The sequence below is a fragment of the Lissotriton helveticus genome, chromosome 12 (genome assembly GCF_964261635.1).
Source record: "Lissotriton helveticus chromosome 12, aLisHel1.1, whole genome shotgun sequence".
Taxonomy (NCBI): Eukaryota; Metazoa; Chordata; class Amphibia; order Caudata; family Salamandridae; genus Lissotriton; species Lissotriton helveticus.
The window spans coordinates 888,492,611-888,513,734 of NC_136073.1; the positions used below are offsets into that span (position 1 = coordinate 888,492,611).

At 43.9% G+C, this 21,124-nt stretch overlaps 1 protein-coding gene across 13 annotated transcripts in view; it reads right to left on the reverse strand.

The window, feature by feature from the left end:
* ZCWPW1 (zinc finger CW-type and PWWP domain containing 1) overlaps positions 1–21,124 on the reverse strand; it is a 1,771,049-nt gene that overhangs the window by 408,043 nt on the left and 1,341,882 nt on the right. The gene's annotated exons all lie outside the window — the stretch shown is intronic.

The window sequence follows — 21,124 nt, forward strand, 5'->3', positions numbered from 1 at the left end:
CCTTCTCGTTGGTGTATTGAGGTTTTGGTTTGATTTTCTGAACGTGTTGATCGTCTTTGAACTTCACGCGTTCTTCCTTGTTGTCTGACCGTCCTTTTCTTTCAAATGTCTGCGGCGATATCTGAAAGGTATGAGAGGAACGTGTATCAGTATCTTGATATCTATCAGGTTTTCTCAAAATATCCTTATTCCTGAGGTTATACCACCTTTCAGAGGGCTCCTTTTGAGGACACCTACCTCGGGAATGAGAACGCTTCTCTTTGGAAGGTTGTTTTCTATTTTCCCACTTCTTTTTAGAAGATGTAGGGGTGTTTTTAGTAAAGACCTTTTCAGGACTTTCAGACAATTGTGGTTTAACTGGTTTACCACCCAAACTGTCTCTGCCTAATTCTTCATAGGATTTTTCAATTATTCTGGCTAGTTCTTGTGGTTGCTCTGTTACATCAAATTCCCTTTATTTCTGGTGGATCGCCACTGATGCTGCTTCTCCTTTAATATTAGATAATATTATTGTTGAGACCTGGTCGAAATTTTTCAGTAACTTCATTCCTAAATTCAGAGCAGGCTCTGCCCCGTATTCATTTTTAATCTGTTTCAGGACATTAGGTATTACCGCCATAGACGGAACACCATGTGTTTTAGTGTAGATTGCAGCGAAAACTGTACCCCAAGTGGTGCAGTCCTCCAGAAGTGGTGTGATCCCCATTGGTAGACAGATGGTTAGAATTCTGTGTTTCTCATGAGGGCTAGTATTAGGAAATACTGCTTCGATTTGGGTAATTTTCTGAGCTATCCAGAATGGAATTTGTTCACGTTTTGCGGGTAATTTACCCATGACTGCGTGTAAAGTCTGTGGTGTAATCTTTAGTGTATTCCCCAGGGGAGAGGTTTGTTGTGGAAGAACTATTGGAGGTTGGACTGTGAGAGTCCGCATGACATATTGAACCAATTATCTGTCAATTTTAACTAACTCTTTTAGTGGAGTAAGTAATTCTACATCTGAAATGTCATCAATGTCAGGATGTTGTGTATAGCCAGCTAGAACCGGCGATGTTGCTCCTGGGCTACTTAGTGGACAGAGCATGGTAATGTGATTTAAATGTTTTAGGGCACCTTTAAACCAGAGCCCATGCTCCTGGTATGTGAGTGGAATTTCAATATTCTCTAAAGGAATATATTCCTCTGGTGGATCATCTTCTTTGTAGAAGTGAAACAAATGTGTTACTGGATTTGATTACGGTAATACTATCCATGAATAGAATACCTCTGTCTGGTGAAATTCATGTGCCTCTATCACAAAAACTGCCCTACCTTCTCTTGCTGTTAGGCCATGTTTTATAAGTTTTAGAGTGATGGCTCTCCTTAGATTTGGAGGAATGACTATAGCATTCTCATCAGTTTCTTGGAAACCTGTAAGGTTAAAAGCTCTTTCTGCATTGTCGCCTGTAGCTCCACCGGTCTCGGTGTAGTTGGCGTCGTCGGCCATTTTAATGAAAGTTGCATAGCAAGTTTTAAGGGAAGAGAGATAAGGTGCACAATATTTTGGAACACTGTATCCTTCAACGTTGAACAAACCACAAAGCTAATACATAGGATTTTCCGTCCTACTCAGCTATGGTGGATATTATTCCTTACCCACTCCAGACGTCTATTGGAGTATTATGAGTAAAGGGGTCTCTAAGAAAAGCACGACTGAGTTACTTCAGTATCTAGCGTTAAATTAGTGCCTTAACAAAACGTTGGGCGCCATGTAACGTAGTTCCTATATCCCTGATAGGCTCTGCGCATTGGAATAACATACACTATAGATTTGACATAGGACTGAGGTCAGTATGGCTCTATCGAATAAATTAAACTTAATTGTGTGTGTGTGCCAGCTAACTCACAGGGCACTAGAAACTTCTCGAATAAACAAGAAGGGATCATAAACATGACAACTCTGTTTCCCTTAGATAACTATTTCACTCAGTCAATCGTGCATGCTTCGTTTCTACAGAGTTGCATAGAAATAGACGGGCGTTTCAATAAAAGGATTAATTGAACAGTCTTATTTCTCATGCAAGAGATATGAACTGCAACAATCGTAAGACAGAATGCAAAATAGAATACGTACAGCATTAACAGTAATATAAAATAATACTGTAATAGCATGGTCTGTAGCTATGACATATATAAAAATACATACATGAATAACACAGGCTAAAATACTGAACTGATGCTTCTAAAATAATCATACACCAGTGTACCTAACCTAAGTGTAGTACAAGGGAAGAAGTAGGTGCTGTTTCAGCTATAGTTTAGTTTACTTTATTTGTGCCAAGAACTGCCAAAGGTTTCTCTAGGTTCTAATCAGCGCCATACCTTAGAATGAGAGAGGTTGGTATCTCTTTCCCAGGACTCAATCTCTAACACCCCGCAAGGGGAGCCAGAAACACTGGAGCTGGATTCTCGGCGAGGAGAATGACAGACTCTGGTCAAGTGCGTCAGTTGGGGAGTTGACTTCCTTCGGGACTTGCTGCGGCGTGCTGCGTCGTGCAAGTAGGTAGTCGAATCGCTCCGAACCGTGCCTTGCCAAAGCAAGTGAAGGTATATTTATACCTTGAAGGTGTTTAGGAATGCCAGTATTGACGTACAAGTCAAGAAGTACGTCATGAATGAACCCCATAGGAATAAATGTTCATGCATAATAAATGAGTTCTTGGAGAAATCAATATCCAGGCACGGGGAAGTGGCTACAGCTTAAGAGTCTGGTTTTCCAAGAACTCGTTGTGACGAAGAGGATCGGATGTAGTTGACCATGTCTGCATTTGGTTAGCATGAGCAATGCCTAAATAAGGGCTGGTTTTCTATGCCTAAATAAGGGCAATGTGAATTGTACCTATATAAGGGCATATATCGGGAAATCTATATACAGTATCTAAATTGACACACAACAGTGGAATGGGCCTTCACTTTTCATTGATAAGGACGCTTGGCGTTGGCATGACAGAAAGCAATGCAGACTGAGAGCCAACGAGCTATCCGCTGTTTGAACAGGGCTAGACTTTTCGTGGTTCACTAAACGACATATATCACTGGTCTGATGTGCACATTTCCTTTTAGATCTATGTAAGTCCAAAGAATGTAAGAATCTTCCTGCTGTTGAAGATGGGTTTTGAAAGAAAGATTCAAGAATGAAAGGTTCATTTAGGTGAACATCAGATGGAACATTTGGAATTAATTTAGGGTTGGTGCTGGTAATTACCATGTCCTTCATGAACCGGAGAAAATGCTCTCTGATGGTGAATGCTTGAATCTCTCCCATCCTCCTGGTGGATGTTCGAGCTAGGAGAAGTGCTGTTTTCGACAAAACAAATTTCAATTCTGCTCTCTTTATAAGCTCAAAAGAAGGTATCATTCACTGACGGAGGACTGTTTTAGGTTCCCATGGAACCAGAGGATGTTGAAGAGGTGGAAATGTTCAAAATAGCCCTTTTGAAAACTGATTAATCATCCTCTGGATAACAGAGTAGATGTTGATGTATCAGTTCTTCGAAATCTCCGGACTGCATCAAGACAGACCCAGACTGAAGAATATTTGAGTCCACTCTTGGTTAAAGTTAACTAATATGGAAGGATCAGAATAGGTTTCATCTGAAGTGGATGATGACTATTTTTCCTGCACCAGACAAAGATATGCTTCCATTTAATGGTGTAAGTCTTATTAGTCCATGGAGCATAGGGTATATGGTGTACAGGTATTCCTCTACGCCCCCCCAAAAATATTTAACGTATCACCCTTTTGTCGCCATTTGGGGTGTAGTTAGCCTGTGGCGTCTTCGCGGTAATGGGTTCTAGTTTTTGGGCTTCTGGTAGTGTAGTAGTAATCAGTGTCTAAACTTACAGATTGCTATCAAGCATAGATATATAAATGCCCCTTTCTTATACGTAAAAAAAACCTGACTCCCACAAGCAAACTGTCAGTACAAGGTATTTTGTGTAAGGGGTGCCTCTCAGGTCCTTAAAGGAACAAACCCCTTTTATCTTTCTTTCCATGTAAGCCTATCAGTAACGATCTGTAACCCGTGTTGTTTTTTATTTAATAAGTGCAGACAAGATGTGTGCCATTCACCAATTGATTGAATGACATTGAATATTATTTATAGATATTGAAAACAACTGTGATTATCTATTTGTCTGAATTTAAGCTATTGGTGCCTTACAGGTAGACTGCACCTCCCTGTTATTCCCGTGGTTATATGTATATAGAACACGATTTATGATGTATTTTTTAAGTAAATGATCATTGATTATATGTAGGTATGTGTTTTTTTTATATTTGATATCGGTCATAGCAAGCAAAATGAAAAAGAAATAAAAAAGATATATCTTTGTAAATACAGTAGTATTGAGTACATGATTATCAAGAAATGTATGCTATGGCTGCTGCACAACTGAGTATTTAGCACTATGCCCAGTGCAAGACCGTTTTCCAAATAAAATGTTGAAGTAATGCATGCATGTAGTATTATCCGTTCTTATAAGAACTGAAGAGCTTTGTATCTTTGGGAGGTAAGCTTTTAGGGCTAGGAAAATGGTAAGGCTGAAATCTGGTAGTGGGGAAGGATTAGTTACTTACCTGTAATCCTAGTTCTCATCCAGGGGTATACTCATCAAAGACATAAACTATGAATTATCCCCGCCCATGTGCGGGATCCTGGAGCATATAAAAAATACATATAAATATATATGTATATATATATGTGAAAAACATATATTTGCAGCCTAAAGTATTTCCCAACTGGCAAAGCTGCCGCAAAATTACATGAATTAGCATACACACAGTAGAACTCTCCCCACCCCTGAGGATAAAAGAGAGCAGTAAACATTTGCAAGCAACAATGCTTTATTGCCATAGGAAAACCTGTAATTGCAGGCATTTGCCAGTAGGCTGCAGTAGAGTATAAATAAACAAAGAAAAACTGACACCTTGCCTTTAAGGCAATAGAGTAGGGGTACCGTGCCTTTAAGCCCTTAAGGTGACCCCCTGCTCCCAAGATGCACCACAGGTGACAGTTGGGTCAGTTCTTTTTGGAGGTGCAAGACACCTGAGTAGATCCGTAGTAACTTAACATAACTTTACAAATCATGCTCGTCAGGGGAGGAGGGCGGGAGCTTATGACTTTGATGAGTATACCCCTGGATGAGAACTAGGATTACAGGTAAGTAACTAATCCTTCTCATCCAGGGGATACTCATCAATAGTCATAATCTATGAATAGATTAGCAAGCTCATACCCAAAGTCTCGCGGACGAGCAAGAAATAATACATCAAAGACTGAATAAGTTGCACATTGCACATACAGTTCATGCAAATAAGTTCCTTAAAGAGGCCTGCCCTACTCGGGCATCGGCCTGTGTATCTGAGTCCAGGCAATATTGGCGGGTAAAGGTATGCACAGACCGCCAAGTAGCCGCTTTACAAATGTCAGAAATAGGAACATTACGGAGGAGAGCTGTAGTTCAAGCTTTACCTCTAGTAGAGTGTGCATGTGGTTTACCCTGTAAGGTCTTGTTAGCAAGATGGTAAGCTAAAGCTATACAGGAGACAATCCAGCGAGAAATGGACCGCTTTGAGGCTGACAGACCATTATTAGTGCTGCCATAATTAACAAAAAAGCCGGTCAGACTTTCTAAGTGGAAGGGTTTTAGCCAAGTACAACTTCAGGACCCTCTGGAGATCTAGAGAGTGTCGTGACCTCTCCGGAGGAGTGGTAGGTTGAGGAAAAAAGGTAGGCATGGTAATCGACTGGTTGATATGAAAGTCGGAGACTATCTTAGGCAGAAAACCTGGGTGCGTTCGCAGAACCACCCTGTTGGCATGAAAAACGGTGTAAGGTTCCTTACAACACAAGGCCTGGATTTCGCTAACCCTACGGGCAGAGGTAATCGCCACCAAAAAAGCGATTTCCAGGTCAAGTGCTGCAAAGAAGCCTTATGTATAGGCTCTAGAAAGGACTCATCAGTTTTGTCAGGACGATATTAAGCTCCCAGGGAGGAGAGGGGGACCTCACTGGTGGAAAGACCTTCTTAAGCCCCTCTAAGAAATCTTTAACTACAGGCATAAGAAAGAAAGATGTTTGAGAAGGTGACTTCCTATAGGCTGTGATGGCAGCTAAATGAACCCTGATGGAGGGGTAGTTTAGGCCTGATTTCGCTAAATGCAACAGATAAGGTAGAATCACCTGCTGTTGGCCATGTATCGGGTCAAGAGAGTGTTCACGACACCATAAAAAGAGCCTCTTCCACTTGAAAGCATATGACTTCCTAGTGGAGGGTCGTTTTGCTTCTTTAAGAATGTTCATGCAGTCTGATGGGAGGTCTAGGTGTCCAAACTGGATGACCTCAGGAGCCATGCCATCAAGCGAAGGGAGGGAAGGTTGGGGTGAAATACCTTCCACTGGTCCTTGGATAACAAGTCTGGACGGCAAGGAAGTCACCGGTGCGGAACCTCTGACAGCTGTAGGAGATCCGGGTACCACCACTGGCGTGGCCACTCTGGCGCTATCAGGATCATCCTGGTGTTGGTCCTGTAGAATTTCTGGATCACCGCCGGGATCAGAGGCAGGGGAGGAAAGGCGTAGAGTAATGTCTGCGACCAGCTGATCAAAAGTCCGTTCCCCGGTGATCCCTGTTGGGGAACCTGGACACGAAGACGGGGCATTTTGCATTGGCCGCATCTGCGAACAGGTCTATGTCCGGTACGCCCCATAGCTGAAAAACCTCCTGCGTGACTTCTTCGTTGAGCACCCAATCGTGCGCTTCTACGAAGACTCTGCTTAGGCAGACTGCTTGGACGTTTTGGAGTCCTGGTAGATGAACTGCCACAATGGAGAGGCCCCTCGCCAGGAGCCAGTGCCAGATGGCTTGTGCTTCCAGAGATAAGACTCTTGACCAAGTGCCTCCCTTCTTGTTCAGATGGAAGTGAGACACGGTCTTCCCAGCGACCTGATCTCTGAGACCATTGGTCCTCGAGGGCTTGCTGCAGAGGCCTCATGGGAAGGCGTGCATTGGGCACGATGTAGATCCACGAGGCCATCGACCCCAGGAGAAAGGACACTTGTCTGGCTGTGGGAGTGTCCAGTAGAAGACGACCCTTCTGGAGCATAGATGACAACCTCTCTTCCGAAGGACACACGCTTGCCTGTACAGAGTCCAGGGAAGCGCCCAGGCAGTGAATCCGTTGGGAAGGATTGAGTACTGACTTCTTGAGATTGACCTACAACCCCAAAGAGTCCATCAGTCTGAGGCAGAACGAAAGATGGTTCTGAAACAGAGCCAGAGTGGAGCTTTTCAACTGCCAATCGTCTAGATAGGGGTAGACGAAGATCTTTCTCTTGCGAAGAAAAGCAGCCACTACCGCCATGCACTTGGAGAATGTCCAGCCAAACGGGAGCACTCGATACTGGTAGTGATGGCGTCTGTTCTGAAACCATAGAAATTTTCGGTGCTTTACTGACACTGGTATGTGGAAGTAAGCGCCCTGTAGGGCGATGGCACACATCCAGTCTCCCTGATGGAGATGCGGGAAGATCTGGTGCAGGGCAAGCCTTTTTTGATGAATCTGTTCTGCAGCCGTAGATCCAGAATGGGCCTGTATTCTTTGACTGCTCCTCTTTTTTGAACCAACAAATACCGGGAGTAGACTCCTTGATTTTTCTGCATGGGGGGAACCTCCTCTATGGCCTTCTTTTTGAGGAGGACAGAGACTTCGTCTCACAGCAGCTGACTGTGGAATCGGGGAAGGTGCTTTGCTTGAAGGAAGACTTGCGGAGGGGGCGACTTGAACCTCAGCAAGTAACTATGCTGCACAATATTCAGCACCCATCTGTCCTTTGTTATGGATTCCAACTCTGCCAGATGATGAGAAACACTCCCTCCCACCGGAGTGGCGAACAGTTGTGGAGGAAGCAACGGCTCAGGGCTTAGGAGGCTGCGAGGAGGCAGAATGCTGCTTGTTATTGTTGCCTCTGCCTCTGCCAGGACGTCGCTGCTGGAACTGCGTTTTCTGCTGAGGCTGGGATGTCCACTGAGGGGTTTGAACCCTCTGCTGAAACGACCTCCTGTCTCCCTGGCGAAAGCGCTTCTTGAATTCCTTACGCTTCTCTAGGCCCACAGCTTTGACAGTGTCCATTTCCGCTTTCATTTTGGACATTTCGTCATCAGCATGTGCCCCGAAAAGATAGGCACCATTGAAGGGGAGGTTCAATATCTTATTCTGGGCATCCGGCTTAAGTCCTATAAGGCGGAGCCAGGCGGAACGACGAAAGCAAATTCCATGGGAGTAGCCATGGGCCGCAAGGTCAGAGGCATCTCCTGCGGCGCTGATGACCTGGTTGGCTACGAGCCCTCCTTCCTGAAGAATTTCAACAAAGTCCTGTCGATCTTCCTTAGGAAGCTTTTCTGTAAGCGAGTCAGGGAGTCCCAGAGGGACCTGTCGTACCTTCCAAGTAAGGCATAGGCACTGGCTACCTTCATATAGGAAGCGGAGGTGTTCCATACCTTTCTGCCAAACGAATCCATGAGTTTGCTGTCTTTTTCAGGAGGCACCGAGGAGGAGGTAGAGGGCGAATGGGACTTCATGGCAACCGCCACAATTATAGAGTCAGCGGGCGGATCAGATCTGAGGAACAAGGGATCCTCCGCCGGAGCCTTGTACTTCTTGGCTATCCTAGATAGAACAGACCCCACCACCGCCGGTGTGAGGAAAGTAGCCATAGCCGGTTCAAGGAAGCCGGGAACCAGGGGCAGCAGAGGTCTGGGCGCTGTGCGATGATGAAGGGTATCAAAAATCACAGAAGTGGATACCACTGGGGTATTGAGCTTCTTTACTCCCCTGCCCAGAACATCTGAGAAAGTCGCGATGTCATCAATTGGCGAGTCTCGTGAAGGAGGCGTAGAAGAGAAGGTCGGAGAGTAATCTCGGAACGATGACCTAGTGGAAGATGACCACGTTGGAGATCTTGTGCGCCGCCTCTTACGGGGCCTGTCACGATGCCTGCTGTGACGGTCCCTGGACCTAGAGCGATGCCTCGACGGAGATCTCGGTCTAGGGGAAGGTCTTGGCCTGATAGGTGTCCTTGGCTGCACTGGAGAGCGTGATCTGGCCGGAGATCGTGGTCTGGGTGAAGCCTGGGGCCTCTGAGGAGTAGACCTAGACGGTCTTGCCGGGATTCTTGAAGCAGATCGGGAGTAATGAGAGCCCGGACTACTGTGATCGCCAAATACAGCCCCCTGAGGACGATGAGGTGTGCGTGATCTGTCTGCAGATCTGGGAGACGGTTCCGGGGAAATCTTGACGATATTTAATCAGCGGAGAGTGCCTCGACGTCGACGGAAGCCTCGACGGAGACGGAGACTTGGAGGTGGTAGCAGCTACAGACTTCGAGCCCGAAGTGTGGCGTCTCGACGCCGATTTACGTGACTGCGATGGAGACCGTCGACGTCACGATGGTGATCCTGAAGAGTGTCTGGGTCTCTTCGACAGCGACCTCGACCGAGATCTTCGTCCTTCCTTTCTCTTTCTAGTGGCAGGAGAGGTGGAACGTTGCCGTTTTTGGCAATGTTTGCTTGAAGAAGAAGACCTGGGGCCTGCAGGAGCACCCACCTGGTGATGTTTGTCCTTCTCCAGCATGGCATGAAGTCTAATCCTTTCCATGTCACGAAGAAGCACTGGTCAGGGTTGTGTGCGGATGGAAGACACACAATACACACTGCGTGTGGATCAGCCAGAGCCATCTTCTTGTCACAAGAAGGACATTCCCGGAACAAAGCAGGCATTCTGACAGGACATTTTTGTGGGTTACCACAAAAAACAACTTAGAAGCCTTAGAAAACCAACAGATGTCGATTTTTCTGAGGAAAATCACTCAAAATCACAATTTCAGTCAAAAACTGAAGAGCTCAAGCTCCAGGATCCTCACAGAAGGAGCCGGAAACAATTACTGACCCAACTGTCACCTGTGGTGCATCATGGGAGCAGGGGGTCGCCTTCAGGGCTTAAAGGCATGGCACCCCTACTCTATTGCCTTAAAGGCAAGGTGTCGGTTTTTCTCTGTTTCTTTATACTCTACTGCAGCCTACTGGCAAATGCCTGCAATAACAGGTTTTCCTATGGCAATAAAGCATTGTTGCTTGCAAATGTTTGCTGCTCTTTTATCCTCAGGGGTGGGGAGAGTTCTACTGTGTGTATGCTAATTCATGTAATTTTGTGGCAGCTTTGCCAGTTGGGAAATGTTTTAGGCTGCAAATATATGTTTTTCACATATATATTTATATGTATTTTCTATATGCTCCGGGATCTCGCACATGGGCGGGGATTATTCATAGATTATGACTATTGATGAGTATCCCCTGCATGAGAACGCAAAGTTAGCCCTGTGCAGAGATTCTTGGAGGATTGCCACCAAAGAAGTGCCTTTTCAAGGTTGGAGTTATTCAAACCAGGTCGAAGGATTTGGTGACTTTGAGCCATTTCTTGTCTAGCTGCTCTTGTAAGGGTCTCATTTTGAGACGTGCATGAAGTACCATCTGAATTGCCGAAGACAACATGCTGAGCAAAAATTATATTAGGCGTACAGAAGGGAACACTGTTCCGGTTAGATTGGTTGCTAAAGAGATTAAATGTGTCTGTCTCTCTGCAGACAAGAATGCCTTGTCTTGAATGGCATCCAGAGTTGCTCCGAGAAAAGTAATCTTTTGAGATGGTTGCAGTACAGACTTTTGATAATTAAGCGTCAGCCCCAGGGAGCGAAACATCTGTAAGCAGATCAAAGTTGCCTGTTAAGCCTGCTGATAAGATGGTGCCTTTACTAGCGAGTCGTCGAGATAAGGGAACAGTTGAAGACCTTGATGTTTGAGACGAGCAGCAACTGGAGCTAGGCACATGGTGAACACTCGTGGAGCTGAGGGGTGACCAAATGGGAGGACATTGAATTGAAAGTGAGCACACTGCTACAGTGAAATTAAGGAATCTTTGATGCCTCGGATGTATTGGGAAATGGAAATATGCATCTTGTAAATCTAGAGTTGTCATGAAATCCACGTGCGAAGCTGAGATATCTCCTGAAGAGTGACCATGCGGAAAGACTTTTCAGAGATCCAGAATGGGTCTCAATTCCCCTGACTTTTTCTTTATTAGAAAGAAGCAGGAATAAAAAACCCTTCCCCTCTGAGAATGAGGAATTTTTTCTATGGCATCTTTTTGAAGCCTAACATATGCTTCCTTTCTTAACAACTAGAGATGAGAGGGAAGCACTCTTAGAGGTGGATGAGAAGGTGGAACTGTCACAGACTCTAAAGTATAGCCATACTTTATAATGTCTAGGACCCACTTGTCCGTTGTAATTTGACTCCACTGATCAAAATGCAGAGGAACACGCACTGGATTGAATGATGTCATGGATGGAGACAAAGCAGGTGCCAGGGTTTTGCCACTGTTTTCTAATATTGTCTCTATATTGGGTAGCTTGTTTACTCCTGGGTTGTTGTCTGGAATATGCAGTGGACGGTGGTGCTCAATATAACTGTTGCTGCTGGTACCCACAGGGGTAAGATTTATATGATTGTGGCTGGTATATTTGGTAATTTCCACGAAACAAGTAAGATCCTCTTCCACATGCAATGCGAAAGGATGTTTTTCTATATTGGAGCGTCCCTAAAGATTTAGCGGTAGCCGCATTAATAGCCGTTAAGGCCTCATCAATGTGCTTCGTAAAAATAGCATCCCCATCAAACGGCATGTCCAGAATCTTGCTCTGCACCCCAGGGCAGAAAGTAGTAGCTTTTAACCAACCCTGATGATGGAGAACTGCCACTCCAGCCAACTGTTTAAAAGCAAGAGAAGCCATTTCAATGGATATATCAATAATCACAGAGGGTGATCTTTCACCTGCAAGAAGAATCTTTCATGCCTTTTGCTTCTTATTGTCTGGTAAATACTCAAGATATGATGCCACATCCAACCACATCTGGTGGTCATATTGTCGTAAAATTGCTGGGGAATTGGCAGCACACAACTGCATTGGTGGTAAACCTTTTCCCAATTTTGTCCAGACATCGGCCATCTTTATCAGGAGAAGCGGTAATAGGCACTGAAGAGTTTCGTGATCTACGTTGTGCAGCCTGAGCAATTACCGAATCGGGCCTCGGATGTCCCACTAAGCAGAACAGTGCATCATCAGGAGCCTTATATTTTTTATCAATCCTGGCAAGGATTGCTGGAACTAAATATGGTGCTTTCATAATTTGTATTCCTTCCTCCCACATGTGATCAATAATGTGTATTGCACGTACTGTTTTCCTCGACTGATCTTTAAAATCTGTTAACCGGACTGAACATTCCCTCTTCATCAGATTCTTCTAAAAAACGGAGAGGGATCATGAAAAAAGCCTCTCCACGATGTTATCGTCGATGAGAACGTTGACGATAAAACAGGTGATATTTGTAAGGTGCAAGGTCTCTTGAATTGAGGCGTTGAAGCCTTCGCCGACAGTGATGCAAGTACCGTCGGCTTAGCTGTAGTCATCGTCACCGCCGATGAATAAGTTGTCCTCAAGGAAGTAGTCTTTTTCGGCTTAGGCACAGTAGATGGAGGGTGGAGGTGTTGACGACGGTAGAGGTGTTGACGATAGAAGTGTAGTCAACTGTGTTGAAGCCGACGAAGAGTTTAGCATCAACGGTGGATTTGATGCCGTAGACAACCAAACTTCTGTTGGCTTATTCTTAGTCGACAAAGCCTACGTAGGCGATAGAAGAGTCTTTGACGATGAACTGGAAATTAATTCCAACGGCATTTTAAGCATTGACAATGTCTTTTTAGACAATGGCTTCACAGTCTCATCAGAGTGAGCTTTTATATGTTTAGAAGCAGTTTTTTTAGGCAGATTTTTCCTTAGAAGGGAATGGTTGTGTCCCTTTTTTATGAGGCAGTACTGGCAGAGTCATGATGGGTCTTTTGTTATTCTTTTTTGTGTCTCTCAGGGGCTTCCAGAGATCTATCCCTCTTTTTAGAAATTCAAATGATGTCTGGGAACTGAAACTGCTTTCCTCCTCAGAAAGCACAGAAGATCTAGATTTAACTCTTTCCAACCAAATATGCAACCTGCCTTCTCTGTCTTTCATAGTCTTAGAAGAGTACGTTCTGTGAATCCTACAGTCTTTGACCTTAGGAAGAGGGTCTAAGAAGTAAATACAATCCTCGAAGGGATCCTCAGCATGCAGCCTTTTCATACCACATGACCCACAAGGTCTGAAGAGTCCTTTCTTAGATGAATCCGACATATTGAATATTCAAGATGAAGAGAAAAAACTGAGCAGAGCTCAGGGAGACTCCCTGTCACAACGACGTGGGGTAGAAAATCTGAAGGACTTGCCTCTCTGTAGAGTATTCTGGAGGGTGCTGATGTATGATTGGCTGTGTTTTAATTGTGGTTCATTTTACAAAAGGATATAGATGGGCTAATACCGTGACTGCTCAATGCATGATAGCCTATGGCAAAATTACTTACTACTATTATAAAATTACAGTGAGACTTCCACCTCGATGACGGAGATGATTCAAGCATGTTAATCTATGAAAGATTCAATACTGGATAAAAATACAAAATCAATCCACTTTCCCAGAAACCAGCTTCAGGGCAATAAACTGTTATCGCTGTGGAGCGCCAGAACATATTGGATTTAGTACCATGTGCGCTGAGAGGAATGCCATATTTGATCATTGTGGACACAGAGGCCACATTGCCAAGGAATGCAGATCAAAGGGTTGAATAGTTACGGTAAGGGAAATTGATGATGCATGTGAGAGCAAACCCTTAGCCATGTTTTTCTCCTACTAAGGAATTCTGTTGTTTTATTACTGTTGCAATAATATGCGTTCTTTATTTTCTTTTTTATTGACCATTTATATTTTTATGTATGTATGGGGGTGTGGAGTTGGTAGAATTCTAGCCATGTAAAAGAGAATTTAGAATGTGGTGTAGGAATGTATTCTTAGAATAGCTGAAAAAGTTTTAGTGGCAGAAGACTAGGGATGAGAACCTAAAAGCACGCGGTGACTAACTGGACATAATAAACAATGGATGTTTGAACTAGTATGTGTTCTGTGGATCTTTACATAACCATGTGGAACTATGCCAGAGTCATAGTTTATGCAACAAGGGGGAGGTGGCTGGGACTGCAATACAGAAAATGATTATCCTGTAAACATCTGTTCTTGGCATGTAGAGCTGTATATTCACATGCTTTGCAAACTCCTGTCATCTAGTATTGGGTCTGGATGCTTGCAAGTTGTTTTTCTTCGAAGAAGTCTGTCCCAGTCCAAAGGTAAGGTGACTCCTCCTTTCGGTGATACGCATGGCATCAACTCCATTTGTAGATTGTTTTCCGGCAAGAGGGTGAGAATGGAGTAAATAAGTGCAGTATAGAGATGTCCATGCGTATATAATGTGAATAATAAAAACTGCAACATCAATAAGTGCATGGGAAGGAGGGAGGGCGCAGGTGAATCTATAGCTCTACATGCCAAGAACAGATGCTTACAGGGTAAGTAACTTCATCTGTTCAAGGCATGTGTGCTGTAGATACACATGCTTTGCATAGACAGTATAGCAGTACCCTCAAAAAGCAGTTGCTAACAGGTGGGTGTTGCAGTTGTTTGAAAGAGTGTGCTTAGCAGTGCCTGGCCGATATTAGCCTGTTGATCTGTTAACATATCTACACAATAATGTTTTGTAAATGTGTGTAGTGTAGACCATGTAGCTGCCTTACAAATATCAGCTATCGGAATGTTACCTAAAAAGGCCATAGATGCTCCTAATTTGTAAGTAGAATGTGCTCTAGGAGGTACTGTTAAAGTTCTTTCAGCTTTAGTATAGCAAGTTTGAATACATTTGACAATTCATCGCAAAATGCCAGATTTGGAGATGGGTTTCCCTTTATGAGGTGGAGCAAAAGCTCAGTTTTGTTTTGCGAAAATCTTTTGTCTTATCAATGTAGTACAATAATATTCATTTGACACCCAAATGTGTGCAGTGCTCTCTCTGATACAGAATCAGGTTGAGGAAAGAATACAGGTAACACAACTGATTGTTTAATGTGAAAAGCAGAGACAACCTTTGGAAGAAATTTTGGATTTGTACGAAGAACAATCCTATCTTTATGCAGTTGAAAGAAGGGTTCTTCTAAGGTTAATGCCTGTAACTCACTAACTCATCTTAGTGAAGTAATAGCTATTACGAAGGCCACTTTCCATGAAAGAAATTGTAGTGAACAGTTGTGCAATGGTTTAAACGGTGGGCCCATAAGTCTTGTAAGAACAATGGTAAGGTTCCAGACAGGGGCAAGTGGTACTCTAGGTGGTATTATTCTTTTAAGGCCTTCCATAAAAGCTTTGATGACAGGTACTTTGACCTCTTCCATGCTGCCGTTGGCCATTGGCCGACGGCAACGCTACCTCGCTGGTGCTGCCGTCAGCCAATGGCCGACGCGGCCCGCCCGTTTTGCGGAAGTGCGGCACTTCTGCAAAATCGCGGGCGCATGGGAGGGGTTAAATAAAGATAAATGTTACCTGTACACAAGATATGCAGCTACTGCTGCAAGGTGTAGTCGAAAAGATGTGTAGGCTAAACCTGCATGTTGTAGATGCAAAAGATAACAAATAATGTTTTGTCTAACGGATCAATTAAATTATTATGATAATATATAACAAATCTTTTCCGCTTTGCAGCATAACATGCTCTAGTGGTAGGTTTTCTTGCTTCACTGAGGATTGTCATACAGTTTGGTGGTAGGTTTGGGTAACCAAACTCTATGACTTCAGGAGCCAACCCTCAAGGTTGAGGTTTTTGGGATTTGAATGTCTGATTTTCCATGGATCTGTGTGAGAAAATTTGATGTCATGTGAAGCTTCTAATGTGGAATCACTGACAGGTCCAACAGTGTGGTGAACCATGGTTGACAAGCCCATGTGGCAGCTAAGAGAATCAGTGTGAGAGATCTCTGTCTGAGTTTCCTAACTAGAAATGGAAGGAGGGGGAGAGGCGGAAAAGTGTAAGCAAATATCCCTGCCTAATTCATCCATAGGGCATTGCCTTTGGATAGAGGGTGTTGGAGCCTGGAGGTAAAGTCTGGGCATTTTGAGTTCTGTGCTGTGGGAAGGAGGTCTATTTGTGGAAATTCTCATTTTTGAAAGTAATGAAGGAGAACTTGTGGGTGAAGTTCCCATTTGTGTATTTGTTGTTTCATTGTGCTGAGGAGATCTGCAAAAATATTGTCTGTGCCTGGAAGGTGCTCTGCTAGTAGATGGATTTTGTGATGAATTGCCCAACTCCAAATGGTTTGAGAGAGGCGTGGTAGATGTAGAGAGTGTGTAACCCCGTTTTTGTATATAGTACATTGTCATATTGTCCGTATGGATTAAGACAACCTTCTTTACCAGGTGAGGTAGCAAAGCTTTCAACACTAGTTCAACTGTTTGCTGCTCTAGTTAGTTGATGTGACATTTCTGCTGTTTGGAGTTCCAAAGACTCTGAACTGTCAACTGCTGTAAGTGTGCCCCCACCCTGTGAGAGATGCATCTGTTGTTAGCACGACTTGTGAAAATAGGGTCGATAAATAGCCGCCCCTATGACAACTTTTGAGTGTTCCAACACTGCAGAGAGCAATGAGTCTGTCTTGCAACACTAGATCTGTCAGCTGACTCTGTGCTTGAATCCACTGCCGTACTAAGCATTCTTGTAGAGGGCACATGTTTTGTAACAGTGTTTGTAAATTCTGAATTATTGCTGCATTGGGATATGCTAGAGCCATGTGAGTGTTTAGAATGGCTCCTAGATATGGTTGTGTCTGATTGGGTTGAAGATGAGATTTCTGTGTATTGACTGTGAATCCCAAATGATGTAGAAGATTTAAGGTAATCTGAGTGTTATGCACACATTTGAGATGTAAGTTGGCTTTTATGAGCCAATCATCTAAGCATGGAAGATACGTATTTGTTGTCTTTTTAGATGAGCCGTGACTACTGCTAAGCACTTGGTCAACACTCTGGGTACAGTTGTTACTCCAAATGGAAGCACTTTGAACTGATAATGGTTTTCCCTTATAACAAAGCTGAGGTATTTGCGATGAGCTGGGTGAATAAGTATATGAAAGTATGCGTCCTTTTAAGTCTAGCGTTGATATAAAGTCGCTTTGTTGCAAATGTGGAAGTACTTCTTGCAGAGTGACCATGTGGAAGTGTTCTAACAATATGTATAAGTTTAGCGGTCTAAAATCCAATATTGGTCTTAACGAACATCTTTTTGGGGAATTAGGAAGTATCGTGAATATACTCCTGTTCCTTGTAGTTGTAACGGGACGAGTTCTGTAGTTCCTTTTGTTAGAAGAGCTTGTACTTCGTGTTTGAGTAGATGTTTGTGTTCTAAAGACAGTTTGTGAACACAAGGGGGGATGTTGGGAGGGTTGCTTGTGATTTCCAGGCAGTAACCATGTTAGATAATAACCAACACCTATTTGTCTGTTGTTATTGACTGCCAAATGGGTAGAAACTGATGCAGTCTTCCCCCTACATGTGATGAATGTTCGGGGGAGTTGATATCAAGTCACTGTTTTTAATTAGCGGGTGGGGTACGTGATGGTGTACCTCTACCTCTGAAGTTGTTATCACTGTATCCACGTCTATATGTGTTTTATATGAAGATGTGGAGGTATCCGTGGTACTATTTTTGGAGCCCCTTCTGTAGAAGGAGCAACAAAAGGAACCTCTATTTGACTGAGACTGAAGGACACCCACTGATTTAGCCACTTCTGTGTCCTTTTTCATCTTTTCTAGCGCATGGTCTATCTGAAGTCCAAAAAGATATTCTTTGTCGAATGGTGCCTTACGAATAGTCTGTTGAACCTCTGGTTTAAAACCATGCATGCCTCCTTAGTAAAATTGAGTAGCTACTCTCTTTCCAGAGTCATCTATTAACTTTGATTCCTTATCAGGAGGAAGTGCTTCTCCTGAGCTTTGTGAATTTGCTTTTTTACGTGGATTTGAAACTATCAAGGAATCCAAAGGCAACTGACGCTTAATAAATACAGGGTCAGATGGAGGAGCTTTGTTTTTTTAATCTACTCTAGGTGTGGGGATAGATGACCTAACAGGATCTTTAAAGATTTTGTCTGCATGCCTTATCATGCCCTTTAACGTAGGCAAAGGCTGAGATGTTCTGTGTGTATTTCTTAGAGCTTCAAAAAGGAAATCTTCTTCTAGGTCTTCCTTATATAAAGTGACCCTGTGATAAGTGGCTGCTTTGGCAATTAACTCTTGATATGTATTATTATCATCAGGAGAGGAAGGTTTGGCTGGATACAGATCAGGATCTGTGTCTCATGGTGGATCAATATTATACTCATTCCATGGGTCAGGTAGCTAGCTGATCATCCTCGTCTTGATTATCAGCTATATCTGTATCTATGTCTGGAGACCATGGAAGTGTAATATGCATTGGGTCTGATGGTGGTATGACAGGTAGTGGTGGAGAGGGTCGAGTGGTTGGAGGAATATTAATAGAACTAGCAGCTATGTCCTATTTCTTCGTCAGAGGTATTCTATACTCAGTGTCTATCTTCCTTTTTGGAGGTGGTATCACTGGTGTAGTGGTAATGTGTCCACTTTTAGGGTTAATGTGGATTATCTTCTTTTTAGGATCCAGCTTGTGCTGCATTTTCTCCAGAATTGGCTCCAGTGGCTTCAAAGGAGCATCTTTGTCTTTTGGTGCAGACGTTTTCGGTGCTGAGCTGGATTGGTCTCTTATCTTTCGATGCAGAATGTTTCAGCATCGAGGGGGTATCATGTCGGTACGATCCCGAACCGGAAGGCTTGACTATCTGTTTCGGTGCTGAGCCGGAAGCCGTGGCATTGGAAACAGAGTCTCGGTGCTGACCATGGCCTAAAGGCAGAGGTGGCCCGGAAGCCTTTTACTTGATTGGAGTGGGTTTCGTGGGCAAAGGGGCTTTGGTACTCACAGCACCCTGTCCAGATGGAACATCGTAGGAATCGAGTTCGATCTCCAACCCTGAATCAGAGTCCTGAATGGAAAACGCTTCTTCCTCTTATGCTGTGGACGCCTCCATCTCTTCTTGTTCTGCCTCTTTTCCGAAGATATTGGCAGTTTCTTCGATAGACTGTCACTGCATGTATCTGCGTAGAGCTCAAAGGTCTCTGAGAGTCTTTGTCGAACGGAACAACCAACACGCGTCGCAGTCTCCCTCTTTATGCTCTGGAGAAAGACAAAGGTTACAGACCCCATCAAGATCAGTGCACAGGTATTTAGAATGGCACCTAGGACAGAATTGGAATGCTGTCCATTCCAATGGCAGAAGATGCAGGATCTTCGAGTAGAAACCCGAAGGCTGCGGTCAGAGTTTTTAGGGATAATGAAAGTTTACTGAAGTTCTTCGACAAGCAGAAGGTGGTAACGAGATCAAAAACAATGCCTACGAGGGTAGAGTAAATTGCAAACCGAAGGGATCCCGAACCAGATGGTGGAAAAAAACAATTTAACAATGTAGTCGATGCCCATGCATACTATCACCAAAAGGAGGAGTCACTTACCTTGTGACTGGGAAAGACTTCTTTGAAGAAAAACAACTTGAAAACATTCAGACCCAAAACTAGATGGCATGAGTTTGCAAAGCAGGTGCATCTACAGCACACATGCCTCAACCACATTCTTCCTGCCTGCCCAACTCCTATCTGCAGGCACTGCTGTCAGAGAACAACAAACATCATATTTATCTACTTATCTAGGAGACTTACTGCATTGCAGAGGCATGTGTTTGACCTAAAGGTCAAGCTCTGTTGTAACACAATACCTACAGTTGATACAGAACTCTGTCTCTCCCAACTCGATAAACAAATTATTACAGCCCTTGGCGGGCAAGCACTTTTTCTGTGCATGTTTCTACTTCTATCCTATCAAAGAATGTACTCCTGTCAATCAGCATAAGGGAAGAGCCAAAGCCCTTCTGTGTAGTAGTCCTGAAAGCTCCTTTTTTCTGTGTAGTAGTCCTGAAAGCTCCTTTTTAGGTTGATCACATTACTTCTGGCAACAGCTGCGTAGACAAGCCAGACCTACAGAACAAGTTACTTACCTTCAGTCACAACTTATCTGGTGAAGGCTCTAGCTAGCTGCAGATTTCTTACCGTAGAATATTCTCCTGTGTCAGACTGGAACCAGAATTATTTCGCAAGTTGTACCCCTGGGCACTGGCAGGTGGCACTGTTCGGCTTTGTGTGGTGTCTCTGTGGCAAAAGTGACATGCACGGTTGTACCTATATAGGCGTCATCCCCGCACGCTGACACCAGTTTCTTTTCACAACTTTCCACACTAGGAGTGTGGAGCCATGAAGAACATGTGAGTGAAACTCAAAGCCCTGAAAAGGAACAGCCTGGTACCCAAAAATCTATTTGCAGAGTACGGAGGAGGGGTGGTCTGGTAAGGAATCTGTGGCTTGAAAGAGTCTCTACCAGATAAGGCATTACAGAAAGTAAGTAACTTGTTCATCTGATTGAGACTTCTAGCCACAGATTCCTTACCTTACAATAGCTACCTAAACAATACTTCCCGAGAGGTTGTCTGGGAACCCGATATAGACTAGAAAGTCCTGCATGACCAAACAGGTAAAAAACCCATCTCGACAGACATGACGTTCCAGGCAGTAGTGCTTTATGAATGTGTGCAACAAAGCACACGCTACTGATTGACAGATGTCTAGGACCAGTACTTTGCGTGCTAATTCAGTGGTCACAGCCTTCGCTCTGGTGAAATCAGCACGCAAGCCCTCCGGGAGTTGCCGCTTGGCCAATTCGTAGCAGATCCTAATTCAGAAAACAATCCATTGGGAGATGGTTTATTTTTGCATGGACTTCCCTTTCTTGACTCCAACATAGCCCACAAAGAGTTGTTCATCCACCAGTAACGGTTGTGTGCGGTCAAGGTAGGACGACAATGCTCTTTTTGGGTCCAGCCAGTGGAGTCTCTGTTCTTCTTTAGAGCGAAGAACCAGTTTGTCTAGGTAAAAAAAATGTTCAGAGG